Here is a 20,734-nt window from a genome sequence, read left to right on the forward strand (position 1 = left end):
CTTGAAAGGAAATGTTTATGAGGTTTGGCTTTTCTCCCTACATTTCCTAGGCAGAGTTGCTGGTGCTTTGCTCTGCCTGCCTAAGCCCAACATGAACTCCAAATCATTAGTATTATTTTATTCAGCGCAACAGATTTTCTGGGTTTTCTAGCTCATTTACAGCTATGCAGAGGGGATGTGAGACCCTGATATTCCATTTGGGCAACGTTTATAAAAACTTCCCCCCACTCCAACTTTGCAAAGTTACAAATAATTATACAAAAGGCGCAAAGCTTTGGAGAAACAAGCCAAGTTTATGAGGCCCAGAAACTGAGGGAATTAGGAATTTTTCCATTCACTTGGATGAGTTTTGGTTTAAACACTAGAAAGTCAGATTCATCTGAACACGCTGAACGAATGGAAAAGTTACAAAGCTATGGACAACATGATACCCTTCACGGAGGCTAATAAAAAAGGCTGAGAGAAGAAAAAGAGCATGATCAGATTCGCTACCAATCTCTTTAGCGGAAGAGCACAAACCGAGGAAGGACAAGAAGGAACAGAGCAACCTCGTAAGCCCTTTTAAAAGGGATAACTTCGTGGTGAGGGTGAAGGGGAAGCAGTGTCTGTGGCCATGGGTCTCAAGGCAGAGGAGAGCAGCGACCACAACCTGAAGAACGCAGGGCTGTGGGGTGTGCGGGGTGTCAGAACCTGCCTCAGTGCATATGGACAAAAAGGAAGCCCTCGTAGATCCAATGTGCAGGCTGCAAGGTTTGTTTTTTCCAAGGTCATGCAGCAGCAAAAGGGAAAGAACTGAAGGCCTGGAAAATTCAGAAAGTGAAAGGAAGCTGTTTTGATGTTTCTTAAATTTACAGATAATAGAAGGTAGAGATATACTGCTTATACACTAAGATGGAATTAAAAATGAAATGTTAAAGGCTCACTCTTTGTTATTTTCAATAATTAGAATTAATGAATGAAATTCCTAACCACGCTGCATCTGCCTTTAAATAATAACAAGGATCATGACACTTACAGGATAAAGCCATGCGATTGTCAGCATGTGATGGCTCTAGGAAGTATTGGAATCCAATTATTTGCCTGTGGAACCATTTGTTAACATTTTAAAACCGGTAAATAAGAATACCATTTATTCATTAAAAAGGATGAGCTCTCAGGAGCCTGATATGAGCCTCAGGACCACCGATACGAAAGGAAGTTGCGTGTGTAGAGCAACTATCATCTCCAAACAGACTTGTTGAACCTGGGCCTAGAAATTATGAATAACTAGGCAGTCTTATGTGCAAAGAAAGGCTGTTATATTAGCAGACAGAAAGTGTTTAGGTGGTGGAATAAAGGAACGGGACATTGGAATAAAAGGGGGAAATTTGGCAAGGAGAAATGTTCTGTGGCATTTGGGAGCTAGCTGCACTGTGGGGGTCTCTCGGGCTTTGTAGGAAAAAGGCAGCTAAACCTGCAGGTTACAAATGGATGTAATATGAGACAGAAGCCATATGTTGTCATTTCCACTCCCCTTGCAAAAGACATCATCCCTAAAGTCTTGATCAAGGAATGGCCTGTAAATCACAGAAGAGGCAGGATGCGAAATTCAGTAATTTCCATTAACTGACACTAGGCTAAACCCATAATTGGTAAAAAAGTGGTTTGGGGCAGTCTATTAGCTTCTGCTTTGCTGTTCATCATTCTCACAAGTTCATAACAGAGTACAATGCAGTAAGATACCCAGGTGCCTATTAATAATTGATTTAATGTAACACATGAAGTGTGTGTAATCTGTTTCCTTGCTCCTCCATTTAATATAATCATTGCTGACCCGTAAAGAGGTTGATTGACCACATGATGCTAAAACTCTTTTCCTAACTCCAGCTGCTGACTTGCACTTAAGCAAGCTAAACGTCTACTAACTACTTTGTGGTTATAACAGGGATGCTCTGAAAAAGGGAGACAATTAGTCAGTGGAGTAAGATAATGATTGCTTTTGGCTAAGAGCTTGTAACTCTGCCTTCTGCTATTTCCAGTAGTCCCAAGTCTGCCCAACATTAGATACTAAAATAATTGTTGTCAGACGTAGACTTCTCTCTTTTTGGCCTAGTGTCTTGTCCCAGACCTAAGGAAAAGTTTAACTTACAAGCAGAAGCTGCTTCTATTCCCAACATATTGCTATAGGTATCGATACCATGATACCTATCTACCCTGCAATCACAAAAGATTTCCTATTTTCAGTACCTTTTCAAGGTGAGGAACTGCTATTCTTCCTCTTTTACTAATAGGGAAATAAGGCACAGAGAGTGTGTTGAGAACCTGTCTTTGTTAGGGCTCTTAATTGTACTATTTCAAGCACTTCTGCTCGTGGACATATGTGTGTTTTTCACCAATGCCAAGATTTTCACTCAGTAAGTGTCACTTCCTTTGTGAGCTCCAAATGTGCAGGGGTTGGAAGGGCACCTTTACTAGTGAAAAATCTCTCAAGAACTTTTATAAATCATTCAAACTTCTGGTTGAAAATGTTTGCTTTCACACACTTCTTAGTGCCAAATACAGGCCCATCTGGAATCACCATTAATTCTGTTGAACTGTTTAATTCCAAGTGTTTTTTTTTAAAGAAAGACTTGATTCAGTATTTTATAACCATAATTGGAATAGCGCATTGAGACTCAACAGCTCATTTTTTTATTCCAGGAAATGGCAAGCAACACATATTGTACTCAATCAGTTACATTAGTAGAGCAATGCTGAAAAATCTTGTACCATGTAGCTACCCCCAAGTTTAATTCTTCTTATACATTTATTTCCCAGACATGCAGAAATTAAAATACCCTTTGGGGGCTTAAAAAAGCTTCTTAAACAGTTTGGAGGACTTTTCTATGCATGCTTCATTGAGCACCTCAGCCAGAGAATTAGAAGAATAGATGCCCTGCCACTGAAATGCCCAAGCAAAGTGCAAATCATACTCTTCCATATACAAACTCACATCAAAACGGGTGTTTCTGGTTCATCATCAGGAATGAACCATTAAATTCAGTTTGCAAGCAACGTCCATTCACATTTCAAAAATTAAAAACACAAAAAACAACTAGTGGTTTTGTGTAAATCTGCTTACCTAGCTTATTTTTGCATTAAATGTTGCCTCTAGGATTTGTACGCACATGTTTAAGGGAGGGGAACTGTGAAATCTTGCTGTCATTGGTATCAATGGCACAATTTCCATCGACTCAAACTCAGGTTGGCTTGGAACTTCTCTGCCCACTTCTCCATACGCAAGTGATGTGAGAGACACTTAGGTTGTACGTTTGGCTCTTTGACAGTTGCGTTGAAGAGCAGTCACATGTCTTCATGCATACACGGGGTTGCAGAGCCTACTCAGTGCAGTCAGGCAGGCTGGAAACAGAGTGCCAGAATGTGTGGCTGGCCAGTGAAGGGCAGAGGTTGCATCCACCACAACTTGTAGATTAAAGCACCAGAAGGTTTTTGTCCCTAGAAGCAGGTGGTTAATGTTCGGCTACAGAGATCTGTAGGTATGGAACCAGTCAGTTTTTAGAGTGATACAATTATAAATTCATAGCCAGACTGTCATGATACAAATTAGTCTCAGCACTCATTTCTTTGGCAAAACTCCCATTCTTTGGATGCCTTTCTGGTGGAACTTACTGTGACATGAAAGATATCCAAAATACAGATAAAAGGAGTACTTTTCCAAGTGCAAAATTCACTACAAGTGTTCGCCATAAACTCACCATAAAATAAGCTGGAAGGGAGCTTTCACGCCTCTGGTCCATAGCCCTGCTCAAAATAGGGTCTGCTTTGAAGTGAGATGAGGTTACTCAGGGCCTTATCCAGGTAGGTTTTGAAAATATCCAAGCATGGAGAGTCTACAACCTCTCTGATCACATGTTCTAGTGCTTGATAATCTTCACTGAAGCTCTTCTCCTTATATCTAATTGGGATTTATCTTGCTGCAGCTGGTATTCACTGCCCCTTGCCTTTTTGCTGTGCACTCCCAAGAAGAATCTGGCTCCATCTTCTCTATAACCACTTATTAGGTAGTTACAGAGAGCAATAAGATACCCCCTTAGCCATCTCTTATCCAGGACGAACAACGAGCTTTCTCAGCCTGTCCTTGTACACCATATGCTCCATCTCCCTGAGCATTCTGGTGGCTGTTGCTGAACTTGCTCCAGTATAGAATCATAGAATCACAGAATGCTTTGGGTTGGAAGGGACCTTAAAGATCATCTAGTTCCAACTCCCCTGCCACAGGCAGGGATACCTTCCTGTAGATCAGGTTTCTCAAAGCCCCATCCAACCTGGCCTTGAACACTTCCAGAGAGGGGGCATCCACAGCTTCTCTGGGCAACCTGTTCCAGTGTCTCACCACCCTCACAGTAAAAATGTCCATCTCTTTCTTGTAGTGGGGAGCCCAAAACTGGTCACAGCCCTGCAGACATGGTCTTACCATGTCTGTGCTGAGTAGTGAGGAGTAATCACTTCCTCTGAGCTGCTGGCTGCACTCTTACTAATAAAGCCAGTATGCTGCTGGCCTTCTTGGCCACGAGGCCACACTGTTGACTCCTGTTCAACTTGTTGTCTACCAGGACACCTGGGCCTTCCCTTCAAAGCTGCCTTCTAGCCTGCTGGACTCCAGCCTGTGCTGTTGCAGGGCATTAGTCTTTAGCAGGCACAGGACTTTGCAATTGCCTTTGTTGAACCTCATGAAGTCTCTGCCAACCCATTCCTCCAGCCGGTTGAGATTCCTCTTCAATGCCCTGCCCTTCAGTGTATTAACTGTTCCCCCAATTTTGGGTCATCAGCAAACTTGGTGGAAGTCCATCCTATTCCATTGTCCAGGTTTAATGAAGACATTAAATAGTACCAGACCCAGTAGTGACCCCTGAGGAACAACACTAGTAACCACTCACTAGTTCAACTTTGACCTGCTGTATGCTATTCCTTGAGCCCTGTGGCCCAGTCAATTTTCCATTCATCTTGTCATTCTCCTGCTCCGTCCTCATATCTCCAGTTCAGTACCCAGGATACTACTGGAGAGTGTCAAAAGCCTTGTTAAAGTTCAGGTAAATGACACCCACTGCTCCCCACTGCCTGCTGAGATAGCCATTGCCCACTGGCACTGCCCATTTCACTGCCCATTGGCATCATTGCCCATAGTGTTTTCCACAGTGTTTGTCACAGAGATGATGTGAAAGGATCCTAATGAAATTGGTTTCCTGGTACAGCTAATATAGCTATGAGGACCTGATTGATTACCAATGCCAAGAGACCACGACAAAATAAATTTTGTTTTAAAATATTGCTGCAAAGTCATCGTATCCATACAGAAGGGTTTGATGTATCAGTAATCAACCTCCCTGGAATATTCCTATAATTATTACGGCTCTTTACGTGCAAGGAAATAATCTTCTGGATTTGGATCACTATGTTAGTTAGTCTGACAAGCCCAAAATAAAGTAAATTTTCACACATCAATCATTAGCATATTTGCCTAAGAAACGGTGTGCAGAATTCATGCAAAATCAACAGCTTATTCAAGTAAATACATATTCATAATTATTCTAGTGAAATATTGCTTTCTGAGTTTATTCAGTGAATACTAACTACATTCCTAACAAATATACTAAAATAGCAGTTCCCCTGTTACTATGGAGAGAGAGAGGAGAAAGTGCTGTGCTTGAGGACTAATTGTAAAATCTTTGGAGTAAGAACAAGATAGTGTGATTCCCTCATATACTATAATAATAATTTAGCAGCCCATGGTTTTACATTCAAGGTTTTGGAGAGAGAAATGGAAAGCTGCTGATGACTTGGTCTAGAGACACACCAAAGGGTTGTTTTATGGGAGGGACATTTTCCATCATTCTGAAATGCAAGAAGGGAAAGTGTAATTCTCAGCTGAAGTGAAACAAACACGAGAACAGATTTGGCATTAGCAAATATGCTACAACTTAAATGGATTCTAGCTCATTGGACACAACCATCGCTATCATAGTGAATCCCTTTCACATCTCCTGCAGCCCAGCTAGCAAAGCCAAGCGAGGATACATATCTTTGAAGGAATCAGTATGCACATGTGTGCACATACAGACCTGCAGACACACGGCCATTTGATTCCTCATCTCCATAATACGAATTTCTTGTAGCAAGCAGAATGCAATCACTCCACTTCACTCCTCTGATGCACTGCAAGGAACCAGCATTACATGTTTTATTACCATGGGTGTAGAAAAACTAGTCTGCAAGTCACATTGATCAGAGAGCCAATAAGGCGAAGAACGCTCCCTGCAATATGGACCCTGCAGAAGCATTGCCAAGTATTGATTGCAGCACTGCCAAGTGTCACTGCAGCGAGGCACGGAGAGACTCAATACTGCGTTAAGTAAAGGACAGGGCATGCTGCATTTCATGATGCAGCTAAAAATAATATTTTACACTTTATCACCTTTTTGCCGAGGATTGCTAAGCACTTTGCACAAATTAATGATGTTCACGTTCCAAGGACCCGTATGTGGTAGTTTTCCATGTGGCAGAGGGGCTTTTTCAGCCCTAATAGCACATTGCTCTCATTATTATGCAGTAGATTTTTTGTTTCTGTACACCAGGCCTGGGTTCTTACAAGGAAGTGATTATACTTGCCTAAATGGAGATTCTGGTGACAAGATAATTTACAACACTCTGTTGCATAATCATTGAGCCAAGGTCAGGGAAACCATTGATGGAGCATAGTCAGGGCAGTTGTAAATAAAACACATGTCACCAAAGGGTTCACTCTCAGTCAGAACAGGCAGACAAGAAAGAACAGAGAAGAAAGAACCTCCAGCACTCTCGCCATGGTGAAATCTTATTCCCCTCCCTTGTCTCCACAGATCCTGTGGTTGGCTAATTAGAGAAGGAGGTGTAACTATCAATCTAATCTCACTTGTTTTCAAATTTACCATAATTTCTACACTTGAGAGGCTGGTGAAATGAAACAGCACTACTACTACAGTTTTCCATTCATCAGCGGGAAGCAGAACAACTCAGGGAATTAGGCTAAAAATAATTAAGGAGGATCAGGTGCTGCCCGCATGCATCTGCGTCTGTACATGGGCATTCAGGCACATGAACATTTACTGGAGGTAGCAGCAGTAGCATAGGGGGAGATGAGCACCACCAGTAATTTTATCTCAACATATGAATGCTTGCAGATGTACTCACAGCATACTTACTAGAGAGGCAAAAAAGCCCAAGAAAACTGTGATCCAATTACGCTATAAACAAAATCAGCTTTTTAAACAAATACAGCCACCAGAACGATACCATCAGCAGGGCTGCAGGAGCCCTGCAGGAACTGCTGGGGCAACCACAGCACACAGAGCGCTCAGCACGTGGCCCTTAGCCCAGCGCGCTGCAGGTGCACAGAAGGTACGTCACCCTTGAGCAGGAAGCTCGGCATTTTCTGGAAGCATTGGCACTATTTCATGTGCATTGCCATTGCTTTGCACTTGTGCAGTAACACTAGAGTTTTTCAGAAAGTATTGGAGCGACTTTTGGACCTTTTCCATACAGGCACGCTGGGAGCGAGGTGCAGGGCTGCTGCCGGGGGCTCTGCTTGGCACAGCATGGATGCAGCTGGTCTGGGACATCCTTCAAAAGACAGACTGGTCAGACACACAGATACCTTGGATCATCAGAGCTGTTCTTCGAAATCTGCTCAGATGAGATTGCTGAGAGAAGGAGGACGTACCTGAGGAGCAGGCTCAGGATGGAAGACTGAACTAAATAAGTAGCTCTTACCTGAGGAATTGGCTATCCAGCAGAACAATTTCTGAGAAAGATTCCCCAACACTACCACTAGTCAGCCTAAATATAAAATTACTTGCCATGTTCCAGCAAAAGCCTTAACTATCTAGTTTGCAGCTCCTCTGAAAAGTACAAAGAAGCGATAATGGCCCAAATCCTCAAGCCAGTGTAAATCAATGCTATTTGCTTGCCTCCGCGGGAACACCCACTCTTTATTTCAGTTAAGGAGCTAACACACAGTATCCTAATATACACTTATGTTAATATTTGCACTTAGCAGGGCTAGGTAGACTGCGCAGCTGGCACATGTCAGACTAAATGTCACTTCCAAAAGCTAAGGGACCTAACTGGAAGCTGCCATTCAGAGTGACTAGCTGACAACATGTGGAACCTCTCTGGAAAAGCCTTCCCACCTCAAGCACCTCCTTGTGATTAATCTTTCACAGAGACAATACACATCACTATTTTTAAAAACTGAATTTTTAAGGACAGAATGCATTAATGAACAGAGGAAAATGTGAACAAATTAGCATCTTCAAGCACTGCGAGCACAGGGAAGGAATACATAGGTAGAATAACCAGGTCCCTTCAGAGACCACAGCTGTAGCCCTTCTCTGCAACATTGCCCCCTGGCAGCGAGACTGGAACCAACCCCAGAATCCAGAATCCGTGCCAGTCACTCCAGAGTGTTATTAAGATGCACGGCACCATGGCAGAATTAAAATCAATGTTTCTTTCCCGCACGTTGGAGTGGACTAGGTAGAAAAGATTGACACGAAAAGTGAGCGAGCTGCCCAGTAATTATGAGGTTTTCACAGAATCACAGAATCACAGAATCAATCAGGTTGGAAGAGACCTCTGGGATCATCAAGTCCAACCATTGCCCTTACACCACCCTGTCAACTAGACCATGGCACTAAGTGCCAGGTCTAGTCTTTTCTTAAACACATTCAGAGATGGTGACTCCACCACCTCCCTGGGCAGCCCATTCCAATGTCTAATAACCCTTTCTGAAAAGAAATTCTTCCTGATGTCCAACCTGAACCTCCCCTGGCGAAGCTTGAGGCTGTGTCCTCTTGTCCTATCGCTAGCTGCCCGGGAGAAGAGGCCAACTCCCACTTCACTACATCCTCCCTTCAGGTAGTTGTAGACTGCAATAAGGTCACCTTGGAGCCTCCTCTGCTCCAGGCTAAACAACCCCAGCTCCCTCAGCCGTTCCTCATAGGTCAGACCCTCCAGACCCTTCACCAGCTTGGTCGCCCTCCTCTGGACTCGCTCCAACACCTCAACATCTTTCTTGAAGTGCGGGGCCCAGAACTGAACACAGTACTTAAGATGCGGCCTCACCAGTGCCGAGTACAGAGGGACAATCACTTCCCTAGACCGGCTGGCTACACTATTCCTAATAGAGGCCAGGATGCCATTGGCCTTCTTGGCCACCTGGGCACACTGCTGGCTCATGTTTAGCCGGCTGTCGATCAGCACCCCCAGGTCTCTTTCCGCCGGGCCGCTTTCTAACCACTCTTCCCTCAGCCTGTAGAGCTGCATGGGGTTGTTGTGGCCGAAGTGTAAGACCCGGCACTTGTTCTTTTTGAACCTCATGCCGTTGGTCTCGGCCCATCTATCTAACCTGTCCAGATCCCTCTGTAGGGCCTTCCTACCCTCCAGCAGATTGACACTCCCACCCAGCTTGGTGTCATCTGCAAATTTGCTGAGGGTGCACTCAATCCCTACGTCTAGATCATCTATAAAGATATTGAACAGCACCGGCCCCAGAACTGAGCCCTGGGGAACACCGCTAGTGACCGGCCGCCAGCTGGACTTTGCCCCATTCACCACCACTCTCTGGGCTCGGCCATCCAGCCAGTTTTTAACCCATTTAAGACTCCACCCATCCAAGCCCCGGGCAGCCAGTTTGTCTAGGAGGATGCTGTGGGAGACAGTGTCGAATGCCTTACTGAAGTCTAGATAGACTACATCCACAGCCCTGCCCTCATCTACTAAGCGGGTCACTTTGTCATAGAAGGAGACCAGGTTGGTCGAGCAGGACCTGCCTTTCATGAATCCATGTTGGCTGGCCCCGATGCCCTGATTGTCCTGCATGTGCCGTGTAATGGCACTCAGGATGATCTGTTCCATCACCTTGCCTGGCACCAAGGTCAGGCTGACAGGCCTATAGTTCCCTGGATCGTCCTTCTGACCCTTCTTGTAGATGGGCGTTACGTTTGCTAATTTCTAGTCAGCTGGAACTTCTCCAGTTAACCAGGACTGCCGGTAGATAATAGAGAGTGGTTTTGTAGAGGTTTTGTATCATGCAAGCTTAGAAAATAGTCTGGAATAAAGAACATGTGCATTATTGCCTTTCACACTGTGTCTGATCTTGCACTGCTATACAACTTAACTTAAACTATGAGTATCTGGCAGAATTCGAGATCATTTTGCAAAGACTTGCCATCCTCCTTCACCAGATCACTCTCGGTAAGACATGATGGTGGGGGGAGTTGAAATACCTTGTATTAGAACGAATATAAATGGTAACGATCATGCTCTTCCACAACACTTCTGCTCTAAGGAATCAGTTATTTAACCCTGATTTGAGCAGGCTTGCCAGTCAGGAATACAGCAGTTGAATTAATAACAGCTTCCTGACCCCTACTTCTCAAGGACAAGATTCAGTAACCCTTCTTTATGTTAAACATTAGCTTACCCTGTGAGGAACCTCCAGAAATCAATTGGGATTGCGCTACATGGGTAAGACTGGCAGAATCTCATACCAGTTATAAACTCAGATTGGCCCTCAGCTGGGTATTTCTGTCTGCTTTTTTCTTTTTTATACTGTCTTTCCGCATTGCTCCTCCTCCATGTCTGCACCCAAGAAAACACAGAACCTTCCCTCTTATAGAAGGCGTTTGAATGGTTGTTTTTCCTTTTTCTCTTTAATCCAAAAAGTATGAATATTTCTTGTTACAGGAAGGTAATGTTTGACAAAACTTGGCAGATTTGAGAGTATTTCTAAACTTGGAAGGAGCCCAGCCTTTTTGACAAAATGGAAGCAACAATTTGTGGCTTTTTAAATGTGAAGTGGTTTATTTCTTCTTGAACAAAAAAAAAAAAAGCGTAGCTGAAATCACTAGAGAAAGCATTAAGAGAAGCAATCTAGGCTTAAAGAAAAGGAGATATAAGATCTGCACTTTTTTTTTTTTTTTACCAAAATGCGTGGGGGAAGAGGTGGGTAGAAACATGGGTATGTATTTTCCATTTGCAGTTCCTTTCCCCAGATTTTCCCAGAAGCAGAACAGACTGTAGCTGGATAGAGGAACTGAAAGCCTAAAGATACTGGTAAAGAGAAGAATACCCGTGTGATGTAAAAGGAAGGTGGGAAAGACAAATCCTTCAGCCTTTTATTTTGAGTAGCTCAAAGTCAATTTTCATCTCTCTGCGCAGGGAAACTGTGTCCCCTGAGAGCTATAGCTTGGGTTTCTGTGTCTCCTCTCTGGTCTGGCCTCCCACGTTGGACTCCTTCTCCTAAAATGTCACTGCCACATGCTGTGTACAGCAGGCTCCTCGCCCCAGCCCAGCCAGAAAAGTACATTTTGCTACTGGAGCAGTAGTTGGGACAGGGAAGCTGGAGGGCGGTGGGGGCAGCTCCCCGCTGGCCTCGCAGAGAAGCAGCTCAGAATTCCACCTTTTGGGTTAGCTCCACACACTGAAGGACAGTAAACTTCGGTTAGGCAACCCTGAAAGCAAGCCAACTTTGTATGTCTCCCGATGAAAGAGTTGTTAGTATGTTAGATTTGTTCATGTGGCAGGAACTGCATTTTTGATCAAACACATTGTTTTGATGGGAAATTTAGAAGCAGGACTATTCTTACGGAAAAGGAATAGTCCAAAAAAACCCCAGTGGGCTCTCAGGAATGAAATCACGCAGAAATCCTCCTTCCAATACTAATGTGCCAGCACAATAGATATCAATGTTTTCTGCTACTGAACGACTACTGTTCACTCTGCCTTTTTCAAAGCCAAGTGACAGATTGTGCTGGAATTAGATGGGAGGCACTGCTACCTTGAAGCTACATAACTGCCCGTGACTTTGCAAGAGCGACTAGTTTTAAGTCTCTATTTCCCCCCAGTCTAGTAGGTACTTTTCTGTATGAATTGGATGCTTCGAGATTTTTTGAGCTTGTTTTTCACATCAGACACTGCCTGACTGCCTGAAACTACTGGATACCTAGCAAGCTAAAAAAAAAAAAAAAAAAGCAAGCTGTATCTGGCTCTGGTGTTGTTTTCTGCTCATGTCCTAAAGCCATGTCAGGTTGAAATAAGGTACACAGCGTGTCTCCCATCCTCCTTCTTCGACAGTGTCCTGGTTTCCATGGAAAAGAAAACCTGGAGCATATGCTGAAAGGGAATTGCAGCATGGTCAAATAGGTCCCTGATATAGATGACGGGGGAAGCAGGTCTGCAGGCACCTGCTCGGCTGTAAAGACAGAGCTAGCAAGTCAGGAATGTCTTATTCTTTTTGTAGATACAGACAAGAAGATTTATTGCTTAGTGTAGTATTGCCTCTGGGATTGGAATTGGATTTCTCCCCAAACTGTTACTTCATTTCATGTTCCTTTCAAGCTCCTCTTCTGTGCAGAAAATTTTAGAAGGAAATGCCACTGTATTACACAGCTGCTGTCTGCCTGGGCTTTAAATGTGCCAATTTGCATCAGTCTGTAGGCAGTGCTGAGAACAGGCTGGAAGTGACTGCAGCCTTCCTACGTTACTAGCGGCATCTTACTTGCAAATCTGAAACAATTGAAGGGAAAAGGTGCAGTAGAACTAGAAACAGACAGCTCTGAGCTACTAAAAAAAAAATTAAAATCCTTCTTTTCTTCTGAGAAAAGCATGTGTGAAACACAGTACTCTTGAGGGATGCCCTACAAGACATCAGCATGAAGCTACAGTAATCGATGGAAGAAAAATGAGGTTCGCAAAGTAAAATTGTCCCCATTTGTGTAATTGATCAGGCTGGGAATGAAAATTATTGAGAACAAGCCTGTCACTAAACACACTGCAAACTTTTTAAAGACAGATGGAAACAGTATCAGTGTACTATGAGAAAGCTGATTCCTATCCTTGTTTTGCAGACGCAGATAATTTGGATACAAACGCAACTGCAGAAATGCTGTTTGAAAGTGAAGCTCCAGAGCTTTGCAGTTACCTTTTCTGTTAACAGCTAAGCAGGCATATCACTATGGGAAGCATCACCATGTAGCATCACTACAGAATTTTCTAATGTTACCTTTACAGTGTGCAAGCAGGTTTTCATCAGAGAGACCTGCTGTCTTGCTGTTCAGTCTCCGGGTTACGCAAGGACTTTGTGCCTTGGCAGACTCAGAAGAAGAGGAGGCAATGTGAACAGCCTGAAAACTGGCTGTCTGCCTTAACTCTTGTTAAATCAATTCTGGTGTTAAGAGTTGTCTCTTGGGAACCAGACAGAGATGTTGGGCTAGGATTCCTACATGAAGGAACTGCCTTGCATGTTGGCTGCACATCCTCATTTTGGGACTGGTATATATGTTGAATAAAGCAATTCAAATTCAGAATACCCTCAGACTTCTTTTATGCCCAAAAGGAAGGCATAAAAGAAGCATCTGCTAGTGATGGATAGAGCATGCAGATGTTGGAAGACAAGGCAACAAAATTTCAATTTACTGTTATTTGCCCTTCTTTGTGTTAGAGACTTTTAAAGGGTAGAGTACAGGAAAAATGCTGTATGTACTCAGTGCTTCCTTAGAGGAAGGTAATAATCCCTTAAGACACATTCTGTTGAACCAAGTTAGTAAAGCATGAGATTAGTTAGCAACCACCATTTTAGAGGTGCCAACCTTTGCTGAATGGTAACTAACGTTATTTCAAGACATTTCTAAATATTTGTACCAACAATTTCATGATTGCAATATTGGCTGCTCCTCAAGGTTCCGTGCTTCCTTTCAGTTGGCACATTTGAGGAGCTCAGTGTTCAGTACCACAATCTGCGCCTAAGGTGAAGCACTTTTTAAAGGCCTTAACTAGTAAATTAGCATCCCTGGTTTCAAATGGGATTGTGAGAAGAAGAAAAAGGAAGACTCTCGAGTTAGCACTTAAAAACATAAGTAAAGATCATGTAGAATTATTTATAGAAACTAACTTGGACAGCTGCTGCTATGATTATCTTGTGGGATTCATTAAGGCCCTGTTTGACATACAAATAAGTTCTTGTTTCTGGTGGCAAGAAAGAAGGAGAGTGTGTACTTTAAAGAAATTACAGGATTTAGAAACGAAGATGAAAGATTCAGAACTATCTTGTAGTTACTTTCTGCTCCCTCTGCCCTCTTATAAACTGGAAATATTATGACAAGAGCTACAGTGGCCTCTGATGTGCTGCACAGGAAGACATGAGAAAGTTAATAGGGGAAGAACCAAATGAGACACCTGAAAGAAGAAGATTAAAAGACGAATAAGAATACTATCTTGCTTGTCAGCATGGCATTATAGAGCCGAACCTCATCTTTTTTTCAGGTTTCATTAAGCAAATGACTGGATAGGGCTGCTTCTTTCACTGATCCGTGCAGCTTATTAAAAAGGCAGGATACATTCACTCCAGTATTTGCATGTTGATAACATGCAAGGCCTAAAAATTATTCCATGAACAATGGAAGTTCCTATGGATTTCTATTTTACATCTCTCCCTCTTCTCCTAACTGGACATAACTTTTCCATGTAGCCCATTCTGCGAGTGGGACTGAGAAGAGTCCCATCCCTGCTGCTAAACATCCTCATAGTTGCTTCACAGTCATTTCTGCAGCCAAGGCACAGATGTTCCTTGTGCTTACTTTATTAAACACATAAGTGAATGGGGTTTGTGTCACATAACCTGCCCTTCTTCCTCCCTGACTGTCCCCCCGGTCATCCCATGATAGCATGTAGGATCAGCTAGAAGTTTCCACTATAGCTTCAGGGGAACTGGAAACGTGCGTGCATTTTGCTCCTCATTTATTATTCAGCAGCACTCAAACTTAAGGTGTGGACCTTACTGATGCAAGGTCAGAACTTGATGCATCTTGAGCAAATGCTTGCAAGTGTTAAAGATGTCATTAGCCATTCAGGCTTATTCCTCTTGGACTCCCATTTGTTCCTGAGTATCTTCCAGCTACATACAAGAGTATTTCTTGCCATATGTGGGCTGTAGGAGCTAATGCTCAAATACTATGATGATGAAGATAATCTAAAAATATATAAAATCTGAGTAGATTAGACTAAAATAAACACTAAAGAAAAGTATGTGTTGGGCGATGATCCTTTTACTTGAAACTTTCACCTCAGTGTGGCAAGGATTGAGATTTTTTGCTCTCTTGATACATTATAAATCCTGTATTTTTCCCTAGGCAAAAAGATGCATTGACAACAGCGTAAGTGGGTGAAAAATATAAGAACTGGCAGACTGAAGGGTTATGGAAGGTGTTCTGCTTTTTATCACCTTATTATGTGAATTTCATATTTGGTTTTGTGCTGGTTGTATGCCTGGGAAAGATATATTTCATAAATAAAAAATCAGAAAAAAAACAGCATATTGCAATATATCTTCACCTGTTATATGTAGGCAGACTCTTCTTAAAAACTACTCAGAATGTGAGAGCCCGTTCCTAAGACATTGATTTTGTTCTTTAAAATCAATTTCAGTTGTATAGAAGTTTTGAAGCTACACACATTAAAGATTGAGATGCTCAGGTAGTGTAGTAACTGGACTGACTGGTACAATATATAGCTATCAGAAACCAGTAGGATGTTCCTCTTTATTTTCAGTTCATACAGGTTTATATTGCCTGGCATCTTGCTTTAAAATTTAGCTGGAAATAAAGCTCATTCAAAAGTCACTCCTATCAGAGTGAATTTCAAATGGTTTGGAAGATGGTTTTGTATCCAAGTGCCTCCATTCCTTCATGCACTCCTTTCTAGAAATCTAGAGATTGAGTTTTAAGATAATTAAAAACATCAGACAAGATTCCAATTGGTCTGATTTTCTTTCAAAAGACTTGATCTGCACCGCACAATTTCTGGCACATCCCCCTAAACAAGCAATATGTCACTTACCTGTTGTCATGCTGCATCCGTGGGACCGAAGAAGTAAAACCTTTCAGTTATACAGGCATGTTCAGCCTATGTCACTCATTCCTAGTTCTACCTACATGTTCCTACTCGATTTACCAAAGGCTGCTCCCTTAGATATCTGCTCAACCTCTGTCTGAATTGGCTGTCTGGAAACAGAGTTCTTGGTGTACGTATTAGAAAAAAAAGTGAACGGAAGAGGCATGAGAATGGAAGGAAAATGATCAGAGAAAAGGCAAAAGAAGTGTTCTGTACCAGTTAATCTCTGAGAGCTTTCTCTTATCTTGCATTTTGTCAAATGCTTAACTACTTCAAAATTATTTTTTCCTTGGTTATTTTTACAAGGGCTGTGCAGATTGGTCTGGAGGATCTCTATTTCGGATGCCATTAACTAAGTATTATCTGCTCATTCTGACAGCTGATCTATGACAAGAAATCAGCTGGTATCATTCCTCTGTCTTTCTCTCGGGTTCAGAAGGAAACACTTCACCTGAAATATTCTCATTGCAAATTTCAGAATTTTTCTTTATTGACAGAAAGAAAAATTTCATGACATTATCTCATGACTTATGGCACTCTGAAAAAAATCCCAGGGTTGTTTTGAACATCTTTCCTTCAGCCTACTCTTCAATAAAGATGTAATGTTTATGTCTTCAACTTTTATGTCTGGAACACATCTCTACGACAGGAGAGTGCAGTTACAGAGGTGCTACAGCAAGGAGGTTAAATGCCCACAGACGTGTCACATCATGAAGATTGATTTAGTTTGGTTAAGACATCCGATACTTCCTTTTTATGTGGGGATGTTCCTAAAAGAGTACCTTGTACTTTGGGAACACCCTTATCTGCTATGTGATCTGAATTAATCCTCTCTTATACCACATCCTCCAATTTGCCTTTCCAAACTTTCTATTTCTTCTGCTGAAAGAGTTTCCTTGATAATCGCAGTAAGTCTTGCCTCTTTACTGCTTTTCAAGGCCACTGTCTCTCTTGGAATCAAAATACCATCGTGAAAATCTCCAACTCATTCTCTTTTAGATCCATGTGGGCATCAATTTCCAAAGACAAAAACCCCTTTCCCCATTAAAGCATGTTTTCTAATCCCCTGCAATGACACTGGGAAACTGCCCAGCACAGCCCCCTGGCTTCTCTCCAGCTTTCAGCTACATTTTGCAATTATAGGGGCTCTAGAGCAGCCACACTTCTATGCAGAGCCACACTCCCTCCCATCTCTAGCCCTGTGCAACAAGCCCACCCCATCGGGTCCTCGTTCACTTCAGGGTCACATCCCTCCCAGGACATTTTGATACCTCAAGCTTCATCTGTGTCTATCAGGGAAGACTTCAAAGCTGTGGTGGGGTCAGGGTTCAGATCCTCCTCTGGAAAAACAAAAGAAGATTCTAACTGTAACTTATGAGGATTGATGGAAAGCAACTGATTACATTTTGTAAAGGAGAATGAACTACGCACGGGCTATGTGATAAACAAATGATTTAAAACAATTTGCAAGCCATATTGACTCCATGTTCTTTTAGGACGTACCCTGAAGGATTTTAGGGACACATTTATAGAGGAGTTGCACACCTACCAGGAAACAAAGCACTGATACACTAACAGGCCACCACAGAAATCCAAGCAGTTCCATATTGGAGGAAATTTTCTTCCTTTTCTCAAAATGCAGAAATTTCGAAGTGCAAAGGGATTTCTAATGCGCAAGCAAAGGCAATAATAGTAGGATAGCCTAAATCACTAATTCAGGATTTCCAGACACAACCTATCATGGAAGTAGGCAGTCTCATGCAAAACAGCAGGAAAGAAAAACATTGCAGAGAAGTGAGAGAAATGCATAAAATTAAATGCCAGCCATACACATTAGTCCATTGAGGAGTTACAATAATTAACCCACACCAACACCAGACAGGATTATAACCAATCTTGAGGACATGAGGAGGGCTGACCAAGTTCCCAGATAACGACCAGACCACACAATTACCCCTTGTGCCTGGATGAGACAGAGCGAGAGGAGTGTAAAATATCCTGAAGGGTGTTAAGATGTTTGAAAGATGTTTGCCTCTTAGTAGAATAGGAAGTGGCATAGACAGAAGGTCTGGTGATACAAGCAGGAACTGAGATAGCTGGGAAGAAAGGTTGGTATGGGTAAGTTTCTCAATGATCCTTCTGATCCCATGTGCTTACAAAAATAAGTAAAGACAACCTGAATTCCCCGGACAAAATCCCTTGACTTCATGCCATTTGCTCTAATGACATTAAAACTTGTTTTGAAACCGATGAGGTTATATAGGGTAAGAGTAGAAACTGGATCCCTATTCAGGGAGATGCTTACAGTTCTCCAGAGGATGATGACAGGTAATAACACAAAGAGAACTTTTGCTCTTTAAACTTGACATTAATAATGCCAAGCTATTCCCCTTTCCACACTCTATTACAACTAGTTGTTTTTGTTATTAATAGCGACAGTTACTGGTGATGCAGTAGTGCCTAGAGATCTTAACCCAGATCAGCCCTATTGTGCTCTGTACTTTGCAAATAGCGAGTAAGATGGAGCTTGCAGCCTCGCCCTGCCCCGAAGCTCAACTCTAAAAAAGACAAAGCACTCAAATGGTAGGAGGAGACCAGAGCGCAGAGAGACGGGAAGGGAATCAGCGAAAGGTCACATCTCAGTGTCGGAAGGAAAAGCAAAATGAGGTGCTGGGATGGATGGTTGCCAGTGCCAGCCTGTACTAGCAGCAGCCTCTCAAACCCTGGTTGATTTGCACTGGTACCTCGGTGGTACTTTTCCAGAGACCTGACTTTGACGAGGCTGGCTTTTTCAAAACAAAACTTGCACAAAATCCCCAGATTTCTTGCCCACTCTTTCATTTTGTGATGCAGATGTTTATTGGCCTCTAATAGGTAGCGCAGGTTACCCACACAACCTGACTGATTAAATTTTTACGTTGGTACCTGGTAAAACATTACTGAGCAATTTGAGCCCATAGTATGGTTAACCAGAATAGCTTAGTCTCTGTTTTGATCTGTGCATCCTCGGTTTTGTCCGGTTACAGTTATTTGACACAGGCAAACAACTGTTGGTCTCCTCAGCTCCACCTGAAGGCAACGAATGTTCAGTGAGAAATACAAAAGTGTGTTTGATAAGAGGAACTACAGTCTGAACATCAACCTTTCATCTGAAGGGATCGCAAAGCACTTTCCAAAACGGAATAAAAACTCCACGCAGCTGCAGGAGGCTAGGAGATGGCAGCCAGGCTGACAACTGGCACATCCTCACCGGAGAAGGATGGGGAGGTGGAAAATTTGATCAAGGATATGAACGCAAATCCTTATTGCTACCAAGAGCCATAAAATCTGTAACAGTGAATCAGGGGAGGGCAAACAGGTTTTCTGCTTTTTGAATCTCTTAAGAGAATTTCAGATGTTTCTTGCCTATCAAATATGTGGAAATAAACTTGAACAACTTGGGAGCAGTTAAAATAGATATATTTCAGAGAATCTAAATGCTACATTATCGTTAATCCCCAAAAAATTGAAAAATCATTAAATTTTAAGAGGAGTAATTTCTTTTTCTTTGGGTTTTTTTGGCACACTGCACTCATGTTTTCCATCTTCCCAACTGCAGATACCAGAACTTACTTTCTTTTCTAGAAAGAGGTATTTTAACATTATTAAATTCTTGTTGAAGTGGGAAGCTTAGTAAAAACACCAACACAACGTTTAATGAAAACACCAACACTGAGACAAATGTCAATGCTGGTGATGCAAAAAACCACTAAGCCATTTCATCTGACTAAACAGCGTAAGAAACAAAGGCCTTTGAATTGCTAACAAGTTAATTTGCAAATTGTACGTTTCGCTATTAAATATAATATACCACAAGAAACTTTATCACAAACGATTAGAACTGGCATTAATTTGTGCTTGGCTTCCACTGCATAAAGCCCAAGTGCACCCCTGAGAGGCGAAATCCTTGTGCCTGTGGAAAATAACTGTGAACTTTGCCCTATGGTGAGTTTGCAAGAGGCTGACACAGGAAAAAAAGAAGTGAGGGGAAAGGATCTGACTGGAAACACAATAGCAGACTTAAAAGGCCCTGATAAATGAGAAGTCATTCCAAGATTAGGGTCTCATTCAAAAAAATAACAAAGACATTTTCTGGTATGTGGCTGAAAATAGATTCCATATGCAAACACTTAGTAGAGCTTATCAAGGTTTTTAATTCTCAGCCCTCTTTGAATAAATGCAGCATTTTTAAAAACTAATATGCCACCTTTAAAACTTCCTGAAATTTAGACACAGAAGCTACGCGATTAATATTTTCATTTTTTCAAACCAATATTGCAGTTTTAAAGATTTTGCTGTTGCAATTCCTTCACACTTCTTTTCCTTCCATCTGCCTGATCTTGTCCTCACTTCTCATAAAAATACTACAAGTGAGGAAAAAGAAAACAACTTTCCTTGCCTGACAACTGAACTGACTCAGAGGCAGTTAATTCATATGTTCCAGAAGCTTTGTGGAAAATTTAGAGAAAGAACTGAGAAATGTTTACCATTTTCAGATCATCTCTAGTATTCAATGAATCTTTAAATCTCTCTTATCAGGACCTATCTAAGATTTTGAACTCTGTAAAGGACTGTTGTGGACAGAATTTGTTTTCTATTAAAAAAAACCTGACGGACTGAATCTGAAATGCAATTTTAAAAAGACAAAGCAAATGAAATAAAACTATGTAAGTTTCCTCAGGTTGTCCAACATCTGCTCATGGTGCAGCATATACAAATAAATATAATAAAT

The 20,734-nt window shown here is 42.1% G+C and overlaps 1 long non-coding RNA gene across 2 annotated transcripts in view; it reads right to left on the reverse strand.

Moving 5' to 3' along the window:
• LOC137670196 (uncharacterized) overlaps nt 1-20,734 on the reverse strand; it is a 38,258-nt gene that overhangs the window by 15,172 nt on the left and 2,352 nt on the right. Inside the window, exons 2-3 of one of the 2 annotated variants that reach the window (XR_011049219.1) lie at nt 17,235-17,303; nt 6,110-6,192 (exon numbers count right to left, since the gene is read on the reverse strand). This is a non-coding gene — a long non-coding RNA (uncharacterized lncRNA). Of the gene's footprint in view, nt 1-6,109; nt 6,193-17,234; nt 17,304-20,734 lie in introns of those variants that run through there. The other variant, XR_011049220.1, reaches the window with a different exon arrangement.

The sequence above is a fragment of the Nyctibius grandis genome, chromosome 1 (assembly GCF_013368605.1).
Source record: "Nyctibius grandis isolate bNycGra1 chromosome 1, bNycGra1.pri, whole genome shotgun sequence".
Classification (NCBI taxonomy): domain Eukaryota; kingdom Metazoa; phylum Chordata; class Aves; order Nyctibiiformes; family Nyctibiidae; genus Nyctibius; species Nyctibius grandis.